Source organism: Platichthys flesus, chromosome 21 (assembly GCF_949316205.1).
Source record: "Platichthys flesus chromosome 21, fPlaFle2.1, whole genome shotgun sequence".
In the NCBI taxonomy this organism is placed as follows: Eukaryota; Metazoa; Chordata; class Actinopteri; order Pleuronectiformes; family Pleuronectidae; genus Platichthys; species Platichthys flesus.
The window spans coordinates 1646771-1668890 of record NC_084965.1 but is presented as its reverse complement, the minus strand read 5'-3'; the positions used below and the strand labels follow the sequence as shown (position 1 = coordinate 1668890).

The following is a 22120-nucleotide window of genomic DNA, read 5'->3' as shown; positions in this document are numbered from 1 at the left end:
CCTCTCCTTCTCTCTCTTCCCTGCAGCAGAAAAAAAAACATACAAATGTCAAACATACAACACAAACACTGCACATACTGAGCGGACACACACAGACACACACACACACGCACGCGTGACCTTCAGCAGCGTCTCCTGAGGCCGATCATGTGAAAGGCTACCTGTGCTCAGATCCCCGACAGCTCTGCTTTCAGAGGAGCTCTAATGAAATTGGTCGAGGCCTCACAATGATTCCTTTCAGAGACGAAGCCGCTTCACGAGCTTCACAGAAATCCCTCTGAGCCGAGAGCTCAACACACTGAGGTGTCATCAGCGACACACAACGAGACGCACTGTCCTCGTCCCTGCACTGGGTCATGTTGATGGTGCATATGCAAATAGATGTCCCAGCACTTCCTCATTAAACGCACTGTGTCGGGTGAATTCACAGAACAGATCCACTTGGGACACTGAGCATGTGGTGGAAACAGGATGAACAGCAACCGCAACTGACCAAATTAATAACTCAATAATAAATGATTGATTTCACAAATACAGAAATAAAATCTATTTATTTTATATCCATTTATTTGAGTATTTATTTAATTCTGCATTTATATTTCACCTGTGGTCTGTCTTTGGCTCCTCACATGTTCGTGGTTTTGACAGTTTGAAGTGTGACACACACGTCAGCAGCTGGTCACACTCCACATGTGTCTATATGTTGATATGGATTTGCTATCAGAATATCTTTAGATATGAATTTGAAGCGACACAGACGCGTGCGGAGGGAGGGACGAGCGGCAGTACCACCTGGAGGAACGTTTAGCACGCTAACCTAAATGCTAATGACTGAGATAATTGACGGGATAACGAGCTCTGACGAGGCTCGTGGAGTTAATCGATTCCCGGTGACATGCGATGAGACGGTTTGTGAGAGATGAGAGCAAACGCACAAAGACACACAAGTCAATGAGGAGCACAATGCAAAGTCAGCAAGTGAGAACCACACTCAGCCTCCAGCGACGGGGGGGTAGAAACACAAACATCCAGGTTTACAGGCCGACGTTAAGGAGGCAGAGACTCTCCTGTGGTGGGCCTGACACCGGGGGGGGGGGGGGGGGGGGGGGGATCCACAGAGGTCATAAATCAGCCGCTTGGCATCGTGTCCTCAGTCAGGCAGTGGAGTCGGACCCCGGGCACGTTTCAATCACCAGGACAAACAGACAAGGCTGACAACAGGAGAGCGTGGAGCCCGAGGACTCGAGGCAGCTCGGCTGGAGAGGGAGACATACATCAAGACTTAAAGAGGAGACCAGAGGATGAAGGAGCTTCTGAGGAGAGAAACAACAATATGCAAATCAAGCCTTCACAGAGTCGGGACTCGTATATCTGCAGAGCTGATAACCACGGCAGCTTTCACATGAGGAACATGGACACACGCCTGAACGTCCTCTCAGGCACAACCTTCATCTGCGTCTTATCAGTCGCCTCGAGAAGCCTTTACCCCCCCCACCTCTGAACTCAAAGCTGCGAACTGCAAAGTGACTTTATCGTGCGGCCACATCTGATCGCAGCGGGGGGGGAAACTGGGATTTTATTAATGTGGGATTATCAGAAAAAAAAAAAAAGATAAAACCTAAATGATATCAGAGCATCGGTTATAGTTTGTAGATTTTCCACCGAAAGGGACAAGTTTTAGATTCTAAAAATTTCAATTTGAAGTTGTAATTATATTTTTTCAGCTCAACCCAACTTGAAACCAGGAAACACCAAGAAATCAGCTCCGGCTCTTGTGACGGAGCGTTCGCTGGACGGAGCTCTGACTCACCATCACCACTTCCTGTGGGTGGACATGTCCAAACAGGAACCAGATTCTAAACCAACAGGACAAATCTACAAATCTGTCCCAATTAGAGAACAAGCACGGAGCTTCCTTCTTTTGGGATTTGGGATTTAGTCGGATCTAATGGCCGTCATTATACATGAGAAGCCAGATCCTGACCCACGGGAGATTCAGAGACTGTCCGAACATCCGATCTCACGAAACCCCTCTTCAGGGACCTCGGACAGGAAGTGCACATTCAGCCTGATGTTCTCCATTCCTCTTCAGAGATCAAGAAGAGAAAGAGAACCTGTCGATAGCACTCAACAGATTCTGTAATAACGTCACCTCACAAAATGAGACCCCCCGACTGCACATGCACCTGATGTCCCTCGGCAGGTGGTGCTTCCCCTCAGCCCCCCCGAGCAGTGGGCAGATTATCATCGGTGGCCAGGGAGGAAAGCGGAGCTGCAGGATAAGTCCCCGTCCCACCGGGGGTCAGGACACTGGATTCAGATAAAGCTTTCGTCTTTTATCAAACATCTCTCAGGGAAAACCAATCAGAGAGCTGCTGCAGAGCCGTCAGGCTTAATGCTGCAAAGTGGGTGAATTATCAAGAAGTGATGGGTTGGAAATATACTACTTCTCTTAGAAATTGCCCTGCTGAGAAGTAATCATAATTATAATCCAGAACCTTTAAATAAAGTGGAATTCAAAATGTAAAAAGGTGTTATCATCTCGGGAGCTGAGTTTCCACAACTGGCATCGACATGTTCCAGCGAGAGGAAACTTCTGAGATCAACTCCCAGAGAATCCTGCAGGAACACGAGTCGTCCATGTTTGACATCCTGTCTTTAAACCAAAGGAGCCCAGAGGCAACACACACACACAGTCCAGGTTCCTGTGGACACTCGCACATCTCTGATTCCAACTCGTCCTCTTCCTGTGAGCGAGGATGTGATGCTAACACACGCCAGGTTTTCATCTGCAGGGCGTCCATGCTGCCGGACTCCGTGTGGACGAGTGAGACACTGATGCAGCAGCAGCTTGTGATTTACAGTGAAGACTCTGCTGCAGCTTTAAAATAGTTAATAAGTTTTCAAGCCAAATTTTATTTCTTAGCATTAGCATCAAATTCATCAACTATTAACACACAAACCTGTGTGTGGATGGAAAATGGGGATGATATCGTGATCTCAGGCCTCAGTGTTTATACAGTAATAAAGGAAAATTCTCCTTTTCCCAATACAGATGACATGTTTTATGCCCTGTTTTATTTAGATAAAGAGACATTTTACACCTGGTGTTTAAGTGGTTGTTGGTGTAGAGCTCTGCAGCTGCAGGTGAGCGTCTCCTCCACAGCCTGGATTAACACAACCTGGTGCTAAATGTGAATCCGGCCCAGCGAGCGAGCAGGTAGCTCCACTCTGATATCAATATGGACACCTGAGGGGTCTTCTGTGGCCATGACCACCAGCAGCCGAGTCACCGGCTGAGTCCCCGTGCCCCGGCGTCACCGGCCGCCGGCTGGAATCAGCTTCCTAAACAAATTAGCCCGGAGAAAACTGCTGAGGTTCGAACCTTTAATTACATCCACGTGAAACCAAATTAAAGAGCCGCCTCTGCTGCACGTTATAACTAATGCACATCAAACAAACCTCCTCCTCCTCCTCCTCCTCCTCCTCCTCCTCCATCACCAGTTTGGGACATTTATATCTTGGTCTTCATCCCCAGGAGAGACAGAGAGAAATGTCAAGACAAGGGAGACGTGGCTTATCCTCCCTCCCTGGCCTTTTCCTTTCTCACTCTATCACTCCCTCCATTATTTTCGCTCCCTTCCCTCATTTGTTCTCCGCCACTCTGTCTCTTTCTCCTTTTATCCTGTCATCTACATTGTGAGGAGCGGCTCCTCGGCAGTGGGAGCAGAGGAGGCGAGGAGCTGGATTCGGAATGGTGAGGCACAATAACGGAGGAGGTTTCAGCTGCACTGGATTCACGTTTCTGCCACCAGAGCAAACGCAGACACAATGAAATGCAAGATGGAAAAATGTGGGTTTCAATTGAAGTTCAAACAGAAGTCAATGTTCCATGAAGCAGAAGTTTACTGGATTTAAATCAAATATTTTGAACAAAAATCGATAATTCTACATTTCCTCCGGTGCTGAAACATTCGGAAGTCACATTCAGGAAACCAAATGTGTTCAGATATGAATATATGAATATAAAACCCTGAAGCTTTTATCAATCCACTCCACAAACCTCCTGCTGCTCACCTGTTTTCACAGAAAGACGAGCACCTTGTTCATATTGTTTATCTTCAGGTACAAATTCAATTACAGCACCGTGCAGGCACCAAAGCAATTACTTACTGGATTTCACCATGCTGCTGTATAATGAATGCAATAGGCCTTTGGGGCTTTTTTCTCATTACCAGGTGCACACTGTCCTCCCGGCGAGTGTGGGGGGGGCTTTTAATAACATTTAGTATTCAGATTAAACTGTTAGTCTGCCACCAGAACTCAGGCTTCCAGGGTCCGGGCTCGAAAACAGGATCAATTTACAATCCAATTAAGTCCCAGTGTCAGGAAACAGGCCGAAAAAGAGGAAGACAATCCGTCCCATCAAGAGAAAGGAGAACATGGGTGAGGAGCAGAAAGAGGAGAAGCGACTGAGATGTTTGACACGTCTCCACCGATGATTCAGAATCAAAGCAGCCGTGAAGGAGCATCTTCATCTGTTTAAATACAGCAAAGTGCTTCAGTCCCGTCTCATCTCAAATCAAACAACACGTTCCAGACGACACAGATGAAGCTCAGTTTAATGATCTGCTCCGTCCATGTCCAACCTCTAAGGTCACAGTGACCTTGACCTTTCGCCCTTTCAGCCACAAAATACTCATCAGTTCACCCTTGAAGTCAAGACTCATGCCACATTTGAAAGAATTCCCTAAAGATGTTCTCGAGATGTTTGTTGTTCACTCACAGGAACACAGACAGATGTAAAACCTGAAAACCTGAGACCTCAGGCCACCGGTCGTCCTGGACGCTGAGGCATGAAAACCATGAAACCTCTGACAGATTCAAACTGTATCTAAAATGTCCTTTTAGAGATGAAGACACATGTGACCATCAACCCCCCCCCCCCCCCCCCCCCCCCCCCCGCTGGCGAGTGGCAGGGGGAGTCAGTGGAGCATTTCCCGGCGGCGGTGAAGACACATTAGACGACCGCTGGTAGATTTGTGCTGGATGAAGTAAATACGAAGCTGCTGCCGACTCCCTGGTGGCCACAGCGATATGAGAACAGATTATTTTTTTTGTTAGTTATCTTCTGAGGAGCATATGTGACAGTCTCACTCTGTATATTATAGAAAACCATTTTCCAGAATATGAACTGCATCATAAGAAAAACCTGCATTTCCCTGCGAACTGACTGTATCAAACAAAATCACACATGTGACAGCTCATTTTTAAAATCCCCGTCTCAGGACTCGGCTCTGACTGGATGAAAATAAAAGAAATGAAAGTGATTTATTCCTCCGCGCTCGCCGCCCACGACCAACATTGATCTGTGCTGCGGCTGCCGACAACATAAATCTGGCTTCCAGTGAGCGCTGGTGAATCTAAAGACAGAATATGAGACTTTATCATGGAGCTGATTCGATGTGTGAAGCGGTGGAAGAAGGTTAAGGGTCAGAGAGGGAGAGTACCATGTTTTCCATCTGCTGACAAACAAGCACCTGTCGTGTTCGTCTGTCAATCACACGGGCGGCGGCGAGAATAAATCTAAATATACAAAACGTAACATGAGATATTATTTGTTCTAGTTTTTCTAGGATTAAATGAGATTAAAAGATGTTAAGATGGATCATGTTTCCAGACGACACCTCTGGGAGAACGTCCCCAGCAGCTGACATTTGCTCACACAGCTCCTCCACAGCTTGTCAGGAGATTCTCTGGAGTTCGGTGCTTTGGCTGAAAACAGCTTATTAGCATTTACAGTCCAGTTTTTGTCCGTTGGCTTTGATCCCATGCAGATGAAGAAGACGTCCCACTGTGCATGAGAGTCTCAGCAGCTGTATTCACTCCATCTGGAGGCCGTCCACACTTTACCAACTTAAAACACAGACTGCAGCTCATCAGGCCGGGGAGCGAGAGGTGGAACTCACAAAGCGCTCCGATGCAAATTCATCATTTTCTAGCGTGGTTAAGAAATCAAACGCACCCCCCCTGCTGCTCGTCTTCCCTCCGGCCTCGTGCCGTCTTCTGTTTCATCCTCCTCCTCATCAGTGCAGCTCTTTGCCAGAGCTCCATCCAGGAGCTGTGTCCTTGTGTACCCGCACAAAAACACAGGAGGAGGAACAAAGAACAAAACAAGACAATCTCAGCCCCAGCCCGAGCGTGTTGTGTCTCCTCCTCCCTCCAGACACAACCCAGCAGGCGGCCGTCTCCACAGAGCGTCCTCCAACAGGCTCCTCCAGGTTCACACAGGAGGTCACCGTGAGAGAGAATAGATTTCAACACAGACCTTCCCCTCCAGGGATAACAAGCAAATTAACAACTCTCCTCCCGGCCGCCTGTACCCGAGACAGGACAAAATAAAACACAGACGCACTGAAACACAACCGCACGGGTTCTATGAGGTGAATGAGCTTTTAAATTCAGTCTGGGAGTCAAATCTGAAAGTAAAATGAGACGCCTGTGGAAACTACATGTGGACGGAGGTACCTGCTCACCTGGTCGGCACAAACAGGACACAGCAAACCGATCCAGCTGTTTGTATTAACTCCAGCTGTTTGTCCGTGGATCCACTTCACACGTGTGTGTTAATAGGGACGTTCAGGATGGACTTTGTTCAATATCAATAAACCTTATCAGGAAGTCTGTGGACGGACTTGAACCTGTGTTCTCCTTCTTCCTCCCATAAACCAAATGTCCACCACATCAGTAACTCTTCTTTATTTCACCAAATTGAAATAGAGTCTCCAGCTGCAGGTCTCCGTCATAGCATCCCTTCCTCTTTGACAACTTGCCTACAAAGTAAAAGCGCAATGTTTCTTCTGTTTCTGAAATGCTTCATATCAAACTGAATTACAGAGCTTTTATTTTTGAGAAATTGTGATCTTGGGTTTGAAGGTTGTAGCCGACAAAAGCCAGTTCAGAAAATCCTTTCTACGTAATATATAAACATGAATAAAGCTAATTCAGTGTCATTTTGACCACAAACCAGTTAGCATGAGCACAAAGTTTCATAACTTCACTTCCATATCTGCACAAAACATCCAGCACACAAACAAACTCTTAATAATAATAATTCTGAAGTAGCTCAGCAGCATCGACACAGGACAAGATAACACAACATCACAAACACACACGTTAAGAACAAACACTGAACTAGTTAATGTATGTTTCATTTCCTCTGGGACATCTTGTTGGGTCAGCTTCTCTCAAGATGCTCTCCTGAGTGTTTGTGTCACGTAACAGACAGTGGAGGCCTGATCGAGCCGACGGGGCAGACGGGCCCAGATGTTGGACTAAGAGGAAAGTGGGTCAGGTGTCTAGTTGATGGTAACTGCACCGAGCGGGCAGCCGGCGCCGAGCTCACAGCGTTATCGTAAAAAGAAAAGGCTGTTAAAAGAACGGATGGTTTGTCGTGATGTTGTGAGTCTGCAGCCGGCGGACGTGAGTCCTGACCTGAGGAGAGAGTGAGTTCAGAGTCCTTTGTTAAAAGGTCAGGGGGTCAGGTGCAGAGGTGCTACATCACTGTGGTGCGGGGGTGGGGGGGGCTCAAACATCTGAAAGACTCCACATCAGGCGCCCGTCCAATTGACATCCGATCAGAGGCGACACACGAGTGCCCGACCATCGACGTGTTAATCCCTCCCCCCCCCCATTCATCGTAAATCGACCATAAACACTTCAGCTCATAAATCAAATCTGGACCATTTGACGAACCCTGTCAGATTTTAATAACTACAATTATCACCATCAAGTTAACGGCTCCTCTGGTCTCTGCTCGCTCGTAAACATCAAAGTACACGTGAGGCTTCATGGACGTAAACAAGGTTTATGAGACGGACACTGACTCCAGGTCTGTGGCGTCACAAGCGCACATGTCTGCTCTGTCTGATTCCTGTTGTCTGGATGTTTTATGAATATTGCAGTTAATTATTCTTTGGAATGGGCCGTCTGATTGGCCTTCAGTTTCCCATGACTCTCTGATGCACATCCATGCAAAGGGACGGATCCATGCACGTTTTGACTGAACTCATATTTTTACGGGTGTGTTATAAGCTGTAGATCCAAATAAGAATCTGAATCTATCAGATTTAAATGTGGTTTCATAAGAGGTGATGACTTTGACAAACAGGGCGAGAAATCTGCAGCTGCAGCCTTAAAGGCTTGTTTGAAATGAAGGAGCGTGTTAGAGGTATGTGCTCTACCGGCAATGAACATGTCACACGTCCAAATGACACAAAGGTCAACAGTGCACGTTATACATTTGCGTTATAATAAGATATTCACCTGCCTGGGCTAATTCCACTGCACCTGAGCCACCTTCAAAAATAGCTTTGAAAATCATGTGTTGCTGCAAGCAGCCAGGAAACCCAGTTTATATAAGATTATTATGTTTAAAAGGAAAATCAGGTTTAGAACAAAAATATTCCAGATCCCAGTTCAGCAGCAGATCTGATATCAGTCCTTTGTGCTCTGAGGCAGAATGGATCTGAGACACGTCCTCTGTGAACCCAGCGTCCTCACAGAGCAGCAGCTGTTTGCTGTTTTCACTGCGTCGATTATAACTTCATGCATTATTACACAAACTGTTGAGCAAACAAGAGCAAGTTTTCATTAAGAGACAAACACTGAGTTTGTTTGTGCATCGTGAATCATACATCAGGCTGAATTTCTACCAGAACAGAGTCTTTAGATCACATGAGAAAACACAGATCAATTCTCAATGCTTGGGAAATGACGTTTGGACATTATAACACAAGAATAACACAACTGTGTCGTCTCTTAATGTCACAAAGCTGAGTTGAAACTATTTCATGTGACCTAGATTATAATAGAAAGCCTTTAACATCCTGTGCAAAGGAAACAAGGACAATGTAGAGTAGTGAGTAAAGTTTAAAATCTGACAAAAGACACAAACCAATTAATAAAAGAAGAGTAAATACTATTAAATAAATTAATATTAATAAATGACAAATTTCTTACTAAGTTTTTGATAACGAAATCAAATTTTCTGATGCTGGAATCATTCAGGTGTCTGTCAGACTGGCGGGGGGGGGGGGGGGGGGGGGTTATGGTTTTTCTGCATATACCAGACCACACTCGGCCTCCGTCAAAGAAACTTGACCTGAACACAGATGTTCAGTGTTGAAGTGAAACACTCGTCTGCGGCGCTGCTTCCTCTTGCAGCTGTGTGTTCCGAAGCAGCCGTGACACAACCCGCCGCGCTAACACAATCGTGCAATCAGCGACAATGTGCCACACACACAGCTGGCGTGTGTCCGCGGGCCACACAGATCCGAAGGCGCCTGCAGCCGAGAGTCTTTACGTGATTCTGCTCTGACATCATCACGCTGAGCCCTTTGCCCGATGACACTCAAAGAGCAGGCTCATGGATGTTCCTCATGTCGTAACAGGGAAACCACATCTGGTGGAAGTTCTCCACTTACAGCTTGATGAACTGAAACGCTTCACTGTAACTGAGAATGAGAGTTCAGCTCTGAGACAATGAGTCCAACGGATAATTAGAATACAATCGTTTTGATAATCGTCCTATTTCAAACAAAAATTTCAAATATTCTCTAATTTCTGATTCTTTAATTTGAAATTTCTACAGCGGATGGAAATGTGTGGATTTCAACGCACGTGTGGACATTTAAACTCCAGTATCATCAGCATACAGAGAGTGAAATCCCCTCTGCAGACCCTCTTGTCCTCCTCTCCTGGACTTAATGGATAGTGAACACCAGGTAAATGATTTCCCTCTGTCGACGCAGGAAGCATTAGCCTTCACCATCCGTCACGTTTACAATCCGTCCAGCAAACGGAAACAACAGCATCCATCATCCGAGGAGACGCCCACTAAACAAGGGAACGCTGGGGGGGGGGGGGGGAGTGATGGATTCAACTCAGATCCTCTTCAGGAATCTCCAGGCAGGAGAAGGAGAACAGAGCCAGATGCAACAGGTTTTAATGGATCCCAAACCAATATAAAAAATATAAAGTACTGTCGTTACAGATGGATGAAGTCAGCGGGTTTATCAATACGCCTCTATGTATATGCATTCAAGTCATTTCAGATGGAGCAGGGAAACAGATGGATGCTCAGGCTGCAGCAGACAATCGAACACTTGATAACCAGGAACTGGAAACACGCTGATAACTGCATTAAACCAGTCGTCTACTGGTGAGAGCAGTTCTCTGGAAGCGTCTCAATCTGTGGGATCACCTTGAAGGTCCGACTCCGCGAGTTACTTCTGTCATCTCCTCTCCATTCCACTTTAAACCTTAAATCGTCTCATCTCTCCTTCTTCCTTTTTTTCAGCCTCTTTTATGGCAAATTAAATTTAGCCAAGCGCTGTATCTCCTTCCCACCCCCCACTGGCAGACACGGAGACCTTACCTCATTACAGAAGGTCAACGCTGGCACCCCATCAACTGTCGGGAAGCTCTCAGAAGGAGCCTGAAATTGATTCATCTCTCAGCGGGGGATTGCGTGACAAACATTATGAATAAAAAACTCAGCGATGCAGAGAGGTGAGGAGCTGGAGGAGAGGTGAGGAGAGGTGAGGAGCTGGAGGAGAAGGGTGGAGCTGGAGGAGAGGGGAGGAGCTGGAGGAGAGGTGAGGAGCTGGATGAGAAGGGTGGAGCTGGAGGAGAGGGGAGGAGCTGGAGGAGAGGTGAGGAGCTGGAGGAGAAGGGTGGAGCTGGAGGAGAGGGGAGGAGCTGGAGGAGAGGTGAGGAGCTGGATGAGAAGGGTGGAGATGGAGGAGAGGTGAGGAGCTGGATGAGAAGGGTGGAGATGGAGGAGAGGTGAGGCTGCGGAGGAGAGGTGATGAGATGGGGGAGAGGGGAGGAGCTGGAGGAGAGGTGAGGAGCTGGAGGAGAGGCGAGGAGCTGGAGGAGAGGTGAGGTGCTGGAGGAGAGGTGAGGAGCTGGAGGAGAGGTGAGGAGCTGGAGGAGAGGTGAGGAGCTGGAGGAGAGGTGAGGTGCTGGAGGAGAGGTGAGGTGCTGGAGGAGAGGGGAGGAGCAGGAGGAGAGGTGAGGAGCTGGAGGAGAGGGGAGGAGCTGGAGGAGAGGCGAGGAGCTGGAGGAGAGGTGAGGAGCTGGAGGAGAGGTGAGGAGCTGGAGGAGAGGTGAGGAGCTGGAGGAGAGGCGAGGAGCTGGAGGAGAGGTGAGGTGCTGGAGGAGAGGTGAGGAGCAGGAGGAGAGGTGAGGAGCTGGAGGAGAGGGGAGGAGCTGGAGGAGAGGTGAGGTGCTGGAGGAGAGGTGAGGAGCAGGAGGAGAGGTGAGGAGCTGGAGGAGAGGGGAGGAGCTGGAGGAGAGGTGAGGTGCTGGAGGAGAGGTGAGGTGCTGGAGGAGAGGGGAGGAGCAGGAGGAGAGGTGAGGAGGTGGAGGAGAGGTGAGGAGCTGTTGGAGAGGGGAGGAGCAGGAGGAGAGGGGAGGAGCTGGAGGAGAGGTGAGGAGCTGGTGGAGAGGTGAGGAGCAGGAGGAGAGGTGAGGAGCTGGAGGGGAGGAGCTGGAGGAGAGGGGAGGAGCAGGAGGAGAGGTGAGGAGGTGGAGGAGAGGTGAGGAGCTGTTGGAGAGGGGAGGAGCAGGAGGAGAGGGGAGGAGCTGGAGGAGAGGTCAAGGCCGCGGTGAGGAGCTCATCATGAGGTTTCAACGACCACTGGCAGCTGAACATGCACTGACACCATGATGGATCATAACAGGAGAATATAGACGATACAGACGTGATGAATCCTGCACATGATGTGTCTTTGTGTTTATGTTTGCAGATAAGAAAACTTTAGTTTTACAGAATAAACCAGTCAGAGAAGACGTGTACTCACGTTTTATCCTAAAAAGAATGATTATTTCTTCTTCTTGATACTGAAAGTTGAACATGTGCAGTAAAGGCTCTGTGTGGATGAGAGCTGATAGTTTCCAGGCTGGTCCGAGTGAAACTACTTGTTTTCTTAACATCAGGTACCAACGTGTCTCTTTCAAGTCTGCTGCGAACAAGCACTTCAGTGTTGCCTGTCACTTCCTGTTTTGAGGTCAGAGACCTGGCCACTTCCTCCTCTGCTGAGCCGGAGCGTCTCACGCACAGCGGGCAGAGGTGGTGAAATCAGACTGAGACGAGGACGCACTGATGCCTTCACCCAATCAGCCTCATTAGATTCACACAGAGGACACCGCTGCAGCACAACAGGAAATGAAAATGTCACAAATTCACTGTGTTGTTCTCTCTACATCACTTTGAATTCTGTGCACACATCAGCAGCTGGTTCCAACAGTTCTGCAGTGAAACCTGAGTTCAGTCCAGATGTTCCAGAGGTCACACTGTCCCTGATGAATCCAAGTGTTCCTTTTATTCACATCATTAAACAACAACTGATCTACAGAGACTCACAGACGGATTTATCACCTGCTAATAAAGCCACTATCATTTTAAAAAGCATCAATAAATAGTTGTCTATCAATAAGATGAGACTTTGACCCCTAAACTAAATCAATCTGGTGAAACTCCTGACGCTGACGGCTGCTCTCTCCCAACAGATGGGAACCAATTAGCCACCTGACTCCCAGAAAGCACTTGGGCAGCCGAGTGGAGCCGAGATGCAAATGAAGCCGAGGGAAAGGTGCACGGCGTCTCGGGAGGAGGGGAAATTAATGGAGGAGACAGCCGAGGTGCAGTTTTTGGAAAGTGGGGAGAGAATAAAGTGGAAAATGATGTATGGAGGGCGAGCGGGGCCAGATCCAAAGTCTCCACAGAGGTTACAGAAACAACGAAACAAATCTGCTGATGGAGAAGTTCCTCTATCGCCTGCGGGCGGAGAATCCTCCATCAGCCGACCTCAGCAGCCGCTCGACATATTCAATTTGAGGCTCACGTGAAATCATTGATCTAGTTAATGAACAGCTTGTCGTATTTATTTAACCGGAGCACTGACTCCACCGGAGGCGGCAGGAGCTGCACCGCGTCACAACGCTCAGTCACAAGTTTGAGTTGCATGCTCCGCAAAATCCAGACTTCACCGTTTCCCTGTAAACAAATAACTGCATCTTGAAGGTAAATAAAAGATCGAGCCTCGTATCATCTCTGCTTTATCCAGAGCTATCCAGAGGGTTTAATGAGCAGGAGTCGGGTGCAGACTTCGTATGAGTATTAAACATCAGGTGTGAACGTTTCCTCAGACCAGAAGAGGTGTTCTGGGTCTGGATCACACTGGACCATGGAAACAATGGAACAAACACATGACGCTTGGTTCAGGCTCTCGGCTCAGAAAACCTCCTGAAGCTTCTTTCCTCATTGAACTCAAAGCCTGTGTTTCCCTTCATCCCTTCTATCTGCTTGCACAAGGTGTCACGCTGCTGTTTGAGAAAACCGAGCAAATATTGGAAGCTGCAGGTGACACCAGGCGACAGATTCCCCCGGGGACTGAACTCTGGAGGTTCTGTTTAATCTGCTGCTCTCCTCCCGAGACGCCGCTCCTTCAAATTAATGTGCTTTTAATTTGAAGCCTAATTGATTCAGCTCCTGTTCGTTAGCGGAGCACAGGGCCCATCGCCTCCGGAACATCAGTGTGAATTTAAATGAACAGAAGCTTTCATGTACAGAGAACAGACAAAACGAGATGCAATGGAATACATCCTGCCACCTCGGACAAACGTGGGTAATAATGAGGCTCATATGAAGACATAACCTGTGATTCCAGGACAATGGTCATTAATCTGCTGCTCTAACATCCTCCACCCTTCAAGGTTCACTCTCTCCTCCGCAGTCTGGACTCTGTCTGTGGGGATTTGCTCCCATTCAGCCACAGGAGCCTCAGTGAGGTCCGGCACTGATGATGAGTGATGAGGTCTGGCTCACAGACGGCGTTTCACTTCATCCCAGAGGATTCGTGCAGGGTGGAGGTCAGGGAGCCGCGCGCGTGGGGGGAAAAAACTATTATTTATGTCTCACTGTGTTTGTGCACAGAGGCTCTGACATCTTTAAAACCATGAGGACGGGCTGTTGCCACAAAGTGAGAAGCCGGGTGAGATCTGAAATGTCACCTCATTGGTTTTGGAGTCATGGACTGTGAGTCAAGATGGACGCCACAAGTACACTTCCAAAAATATCAGAACGATGAACAAACATCCGTGTGATAAGAACTACCTAAAGAAAACATCTTTAAGTAGAATTTATTCTATTTGGTCCATGTCCTATCTGCAAACATGGAGGAGGCCACTAGGGGGCGATTGAGGTAATTTGGTTTCACTTTTGGGGAGCGGTCATCTCTTCCAACTTCTTGAGGGGAGTTTGATGATATCCCAGCATGCATCTGGGCAAGTGTGGGAAAACAAACAGTTGTTCGTCTTAAAAACCAAGAAAAAAAAAGGTCCAAAATGCAATTTGAGTGGAAAGAACTCAAAGTTTCATGTTCACGTCCCCAAATTCAAATAGTTTTACAAAAGTCAAATATGTTGTTATCTTGTTCCAACAATGTGAGCAAATAATAAATGTACTGATGCATTTAGAACGATTTCTCTGCAGCTCCAGACCTTTGCTCTTCTGTTCGGGACATTTCGCTGAAAACAAAGACTCTAATGTTTTTCTTGAAATTCCAGAGCAGCTTTGAAATCACCCTAAAAACCTGAGAGAGGTTGAACTCCCCGCTCGTGTGTTTACTGTATGTGAGCAGGTGAGTTAGATCCTGTTTGAACTGAACACTCGTGGCTCTGGAGGAATTAGGTGCAACGGTTTTCTGTTGAAGACGCTGATTCCAATCTGGAGTTGTGTAAACACACTAATGCCCGACTCAAATCCATCACGTTTCACTTTAAGTGCTGCGTGCAATCAGATTTGTTTTGACTGCCCCCTCGCCCCCCCCCCCCCCCCCCCCCTTACTGCCAAACTCCGGAACCTGGCAGGATGACAGGTCTCCACAGCGCCGTCCAATAAATAATCAACTTGTGAATTCATGTGACTGTTGTTTGGAGGAATGCTTTATAAATCAGCGGCTGTTTCAACAGAGCAGCACTGAAAACCTTCCTGAAGCCACAGAGCGTAAACCAGAGTTTCATTATCTCCCTGACAGAGTCCGACTGAGACGTGTGAACAGTCCTCCTGCACCGCTCTGACTTCCTGTGGTTCCTGGAGCATGGGGTTCTGTTTGTACTTGTTACTACATCGTCTGCTCGTGAGTCACCAGCACTGATCCCCGCTCAGCTATTGACAGCACTGCACACTTTACTGGATTAGAGACACAGGGACGGGAACTGACCTCCGACACCTCCGAGGCTGCAGCTAGTCGTGATTTTCAATATCCTCATTTAATTATTGTGCAAAAAAAAGGATCAAACCTATAGACGGTGAATAAACATGGATGACACGACTCCACCTGCTCCAGTTGAACAAAATGAAGCTTTTGTTAAAGTCAAAACCTTAAAACAAACAAACATCAGTGTGATAAGAACCTAAAAGGACATAAACTGTATTTCCTGTTTGACGGAAAACAAAGAAACCAAAAGGGACAAAAATACAACAACATGCCGACTTTGACCCAGAGCCTACTTTAAATTACCCATAATGCAACCACAGCTGCAACCGACGATTACTTTCATCATAGATTAATTTGCTGGATTTCCCTTCTAATTAATTGCTTCATTAATTGCTTAATTGAAATGGGGGGGGGGGGGCGGACGTCTTCAGATTTCTTGTTCTCTTTCACCAAAAGTCCCAAAACCACAAGAACATCTATCAAATGATGATTAAAGAGAGAATGGAATCGTTCAACGACTTCCACTTGATGTGATCCCCCCCCCCCCACACACACACACATGCTATTGATTATGTTTCCGTTCATCATCTAATCAACTCAAACCGTCCATTAGACCCTCGTCTGTTCATGTCTCTCAGTTTTTCTACAAAAGTTCAACGCGTTCCCAGGATAATATCTTCAGGAGGATTATTTTGACTCACTTTGCATCACTCCCCCCCCCCCCCCCCCCCCCCCCCCCAGACACGTTATACAACTGGTGTGACAGGCCGGGGAGTTAACTGATCTTAACTTGTACATTTGGTGGAGGGCCCTTTTTTTTGGGGGGTCGTATTTTTACTACCTTTGGTCTCTAGGTTCAGTTTCAAAGATCCTGCACTTCCTCATTTTGCTGCACAGACCTCAGTAAGTTCATGTTGAATCTGGAGTGGGGGGGGGCGGTGTCCCTGCACAGACAAACTGCACCCGCTGCCTCAGAGAGAGGAGCTGAGCCTCAGGGCCTCGACTCTAATCAGGCCACGATCACAAGGTCCCCGAGCCCACGGTGACGTCCTCAAATTCCATGTTCTGTCCAAACAACACAGCCCAGCCCCTCGGAGGCATTTAGCTAACGACCATGTGAAACCAAGAGAAGATGTGAATACCACACATGTCTGAGGCTGGAGCAAGAAAATGTGTTTTTCTGCTTCAGCATGAAACTGAAAACAGCAACATGATGACGTGATGGTAGATAAGAACCGTCTCGGTGTGAACTCACTTTGTTTAGACTGGGATATCTTTTCATTCCAGATTCAGATTACAATACTAACAAGAAATATCCCCTCTGATAAGCTGCTTTCAGACGAACTCCTGACCTTCTCCTGAAAGAGACAAATACTGTTGACGTGTAGTTCTGCTGCTTTTATTGTGAAATATTTGCTTATTTTCAGGTCAGATTTTCGCTAATTTCCGTTGAACAGGTCCCAGGCTCCGCCCCTCGTCTGAATGTTCCCCACATGTTCCTGTTGTTGTGATCGAGTCGGACCCGGAAAATCTCCGGACTTTTAACCCCCCCCCCGAAGTGCATCACAAGGGATGTGCAACCGCCCTGAGGGGGCCGAGGCAAACAAAGGATATTGATCGGCGGTGAATGTTTCCTGCGGTGCAGTAAATTGACCGGCTGCAACTGATATTGGGGCTAATCTGTCATGATCACCTCAAGGATCCCATGAGGAGGAAGAAAATCAGATGGCGCATTAATATCATCTCCTGTAGCAGTTATGGCTAAAATATCAATGCATGACACATAAAGAAACCTGAAGGAAAATGGTTTTACAGACGAGGAGGAAGCAGCGAAACTCGCAGAACCAGAAATCCCACTGACACCAGCTCCAGTTCCAACACAGTAATCCTGCAGCCCATTAAAGTTCACAGAGAATTAAGTCAGACTTGACACATCCTGAGCGTTGGAGTGATTCCAGCTGCAGTAAGTCAGCGAGGGGATTACAGGAAGAAGAGGGAAATACAAAGGCATTTGGAAATGAGGGAAGTGGCATTCACCCAAACTTTAAATTCAGATTCAGAGTTCCATTCACCAACCTCCAGTCTGTCGCTGAGAAATCCTCCCTCATTTGACCCATTTTTTAAAAAGCATGTCACAAAACCCAGGCGGGGGGGAACGTGCACGGCCCGAGGCACAGCTGGAGCTCTGATCAATTTCTAATTCTGCATTTTAAAAACTGTGGGAAAAGGAAACGAGGCCATTTCATCATCAGCTCCCACTCAAGAGGTGGATGAAAGCAAAGATGCTTTTAAAAATAGATAAACACATTAAAACCACAAAGAAACTCTGTTTATAATGATGAAAGTTGACCTAACTGGTTTCAACTGAATCAATCAGAGCAACAATGGGTGACAATGATCAACACAAAGGATGATACACAACAACGAAGATGAAAGAGCAGAGATCAAAGCTTCAAACATGGGGAATAAGCAAACAAAATAAAATGTGTCCAGTTCCTTATTAAAAATGATTTTAGATTATTTCTTTGCACAAAAATAAAAGCCTCAATCCTGCATGAGCTTCGTGCACGAGTGAGCGAGCACAGTGCACGAGCCGAAGTGAGCAGACAAAGCGGAGCAGCACTGATGCTCCTGCACGACCAAACAAAGCCTCCTGCACAAACACTGCTGTTCCCCCGCTGCTCCTCCAGACTCCATGTGATAGATGATCTGAAGGCGGGGGGGGGGGAGACGGCGGTTCTCACCTTGTTGTTAGTTCCAGTCTGCGGGGCTGAGGGTGCGTGTCTGCGGGGTGAGTGCGGGTGTCTGCTCCGCGCCGCTCCTCCGCGCATTTAAACGGGGCAGCGGCGGCGGCGGCGGTTGCGAAATCGTGTCTGCGCGCTGCGCCCCGGAGGAGTGGGCGGAGGAGCGGCTCTGCTTTCTGCCTCCGCTCCACAGTAAACACGGAGGAGCCCTCCCACCGCCGGCCGCTGCCTCAGCCTCCCACAGCCTCCCTCCGAACCACGACGTGCACCGGAGGAGCGAGGGAAGAGACGCGCGCACTGCGGGATCCAGGCTCCCGCGGCCGGGGCACGGTGTGTCGAGCCAGGCGGTCAGGAGTCACCCCTGCTCTCCTCTTGTATCCTCTGCCTGCTCTGGAACCTCTGGCTGCTCTGGATCCGACTGCACTGTGAAAAGAAAACACGTCCACTCGAGCCTCCGGGTCTCAGCTGGTCTCAGCCCAGTTCTGTCTGGACTCTGTGTCACCGCCTCCTCCAGTTTGAGCTCTGATGCCCTGCTCTGTGGTTTTATAGCTCTGTTCCACTCACATGCAATCGGAGTTCCTGTTCATCATCATGTTAATTCAATATCATGTGCTTTATCGCACTTGATCTCCAGCCTCCCAGTCGGTTCCCCTCAGAACAAATACACTTCTGCTCATAACTGGAGTGCAGCTCTACTTTAACCCCAGAACCAAGTTAATACAGTATCACACAAACACTCCTGAGTGCTGCCCCCTGACCTTACAGGGGTCAAAGGGCAGAATCTATTATAAGCATCCCATAGAAACCATAACCATAACCAGCAATGCTTTTAATTTAGCATCCACCTTTAAAAGTGAGGGCCAAGCCAATATAAGGGCCCCATGAATAGAGGCGTGGCAGAGGCCACACAGGGAGATTCAATTAGATTATGGATGAGTCAAGTTAGGGCCTTGGACTGTAAATAGGAATGAACGTAGAGACTCGGGAGCAGAAAGTGATGATTAATGAATTACTATAATTAAATGTGGAGATCAGAGTATAATTAAAAGTAGCTGCAATTAGGTTCTGTGAGACTTTGCCGGGAATGATCATATTTGGGGTTAAATTATTAAAGACAACCCTGCAGGACACATTTTACAAGATGCTATATTTATTCATGTGTGTGTGTATGTGTGTGTGTCTGTGTGTGAATCTGTTAGAAGCCACCTGGGCTGCAGGCCCGAGCCGCGCTCCCTCTGGAGTTGATGCTGACAGTATCTCTGCAGTGTAAGCAGTCTCTGATATATTTGCTTTAATTACGGAGGATAATGAATTTAAATTTGTGATGTTTCAAGGCTCTGAAGTGGCAGCTCTCCCCAGGAGGCCCTAAATGTCTGATACCGCTCCGGGCTCCAGGGGGAGCTGGGGAAGATGTGATATACCAGATTGAGTTAATGAAAATAGATAGGCGCCGTGAAATGCTAATGTTGATGCTTTTGGCGCCTTAATCTGGCGGCGGCCCAATGGGACGCACCGGGCTGTGTGGTTCAAATGTGTGTGTGTTTGTTTGTAAAAGAGACACACACTTCTCCAGGGAGAGTAACGCTAACCTTTAGCTTCACGTCAGATAAACGCCGTACATTTTGTTCCTCGCTCTTCGACAAATTGCTCTGCAGAAACCAACAAATTGTGCTTCTGAGATCAATGGAGGGGAAAAGAGAAACCTTCACTTCATGCTGTCGGAGGGCGGCGAAGCTTCACTCGCCCCTATCTCTCCCCCTTTGTTTCTCACAGAAGTTACAGTTACGTGTTCGCTCCGTCCGCCCACATGCAGCCGGAGCCGCCGGCAATTAATTAATGGAACCACATGCACGGCTCAGCCCGCCTGTCAGGCCTGCCAGTCATCAGCGCAGCACGACAATGATCTGACCATCACCGGCTTGATTGGCATTCGGAGGACATGCTCTCCTCCTCACTGTAGACTGAATAAACACACACACACACACACACACACAGACAGACAGACACACACAGACAGACACACACAGGCGGGCGGGATGCAACCTTCAGTCCTCACCCTCTGGATCAATAACCCGGCAGCGTCTGACGTGCAGTAGCAGCTACAGGAGTAAACACTGAATATTCTCTGGCTCCAACTGGTCCCAGGTGAGTGGTTCCTGCTCGTAAACCAGTTTAACCGTTTGCTCGTTTGCTTTCTGATGTCACACAAGTTAACGGGTGGAGTTGTGTGCAATGCTATTGAGACCGGAAGAAATGAATGAATGAATATCAAATGGATATATGATCCAAGTTGAAGTAAACTTGAATTATCAGTTTTGCCAGAGTTAGCAAAGAGGCTATTATTCATCCACGGTCCCTGCAGGTGTAAAGTTTGCAGCCTTAACTCAAACAGCTTCGAGTTACAGGTTTAAATCAGGATGTGCATGATATCAACTACTTGAAAGAAGAATGTAGAAATATATAAACAGAAGCAATAGAAGCAAAAACAGAAAATTATTAATCATGAAGCAAAACAACAAAACTTGGAGAGACGTGAGATATTTGTATATTTTTCAATCAAGTCCCTCAAAGTCGTATTATTCCCTAAAAGCATATAAATCCAATTGTTTGCTTTAGTTGTCTGGACCTCCACCTGCCTAAATTAATACTGAGATGAAATACTTTCATATTTTCTGCCACATCCAGCTTTTGTCGTCTTCTTTTGTGTGTTTACTCAGACACGTTGTGCATATCCAACCAGGCGGCGGAGACGGACGTGTGTCAGCGCGGAGGCTTTCTCCCGCCGCTGCCACGTGATTGGTTGATGGATGAAGGGGAAAGAACCCCCCCCCACACACACACTCCACTCACCTCACCCTTCACAACCTCCACTTCCTTAGTTGCCTTGTATGAATGAGTCATCAGAACACAGAGCACTAACGTTCCTGGAAAATCAGGTCATCGCTGAACTGAGCCAAAGTCCAAGTGGGACAGGGGGGAGGGGGGACATCATGAACCCTCCACCACCATCTACCACTGCAGTGATTGGGGGGGGGGGGGGGGGGCTGCCTCATGGTGTTTGGATCCAAGGCCTCAGTGTTGTGTGACTTCTGTGTGATTGTGTTCATGAGCAGCGGAGGCACAAACTCCTCAAGTGACTCCGAGGGTGTAAATAAAGGTGATTTTCAGACAACCTGCAACCTCGTCCCCCCCCCCCCCTTCCATCACCACACTGCCCCACCCCCCACCCTCCCCCCCTGTTTCCCCCATTATACAGACTGTGTTTCCTGTGCTTCCATGGGGAGCTTCTAATTGCCTATTGTGCTCGCTGCTCGGCTGTCTGGGTGATGTGCAGTGACAGGCCGCATCCTCGCCAAAATAAAATAAGAACTCTGGAGGTTCTCTGGGAGTCTCACATGATTTCCCACCCACACACATCTCTCTCCCACCCCCCTCCCCCCTCCTCTCGCCTGATGTAATGTACAACACGTATGTCGAGTCGAGATGTGATGGACGTGGAGGGGGGAAAGCGAGTGGGGGGGTCTTGTTCACGGGGCGATGAAAACACATTCAGACGACTGCGATCTATGAGTTTGTGACATTTGACGCAGCTGGATTGAATTTAAAGGATCCACTGGGCCATGGTTGTTTTATATGTTATATAATGTAAATGAACATAAATTCTATTCTATGATTTACAAACGGGAACAAGTTGTTTATCACGTGTGTTACAACATTTGTCACATATTGAGTAAGAAAATAGTGCTTGAAACAAACACGGTCTAACATCCACTTTATGTGTTTACATAGTGCTTCCACATCCTTGACCCTTCTTCACTTTATCATTGATGTGTTTGCTCATTCAAAAATGAGCCGGTTTGCAAATTGGGAGAAAGAGAAACCCTGAAATGATCTTAAAGCTTAACAGCTCAGATATAAAGTGACGTGAGGCCTGCACTGACTGAACACAGACCTTTACAAGGGACGCCCTCCTGTAGAGGGGCAGGATCCTGCAGAGCGATAGGATCCTGCAGAGCGATAGGATCCTGTAGAGGGGCAGGATCCTGTAGAGCAATAGGATCCTGCTGAGCGATAGGACCCCACCAATCA

At 47.7% G+C, this 22120-nt stretch overlaps 1 protein-coding gene across 3 annotated transcripts in view; it reads right to left on the bottom strand.

Annotated features, from left to right (window-relative positions):
* The window catches only part of rnf152 (ring finger protein 152), a 34304-nt gene extending 15803 nt beyond the window's left edge, over nucleotides 1–18501 (bottom strand). For 2 of the 3 annotated variants that reach the window (XM_062379792.1, XM_062379794.1), the window contains exon 1: nucleotides 18032–18501. The gene's annotated coding sequence lies outside the window, so the exon portion shown is untranslated. Of the gene's footprint in view, nucleotides 1–6536; nucleotides 6606–18031 lie in introns of those variants that run through there. The other variant, XM_062379793.1, reaches the window with a different exon arrangement.
* Nucleotides 18502–22120: the final 3619 nt, after the last annotated feature.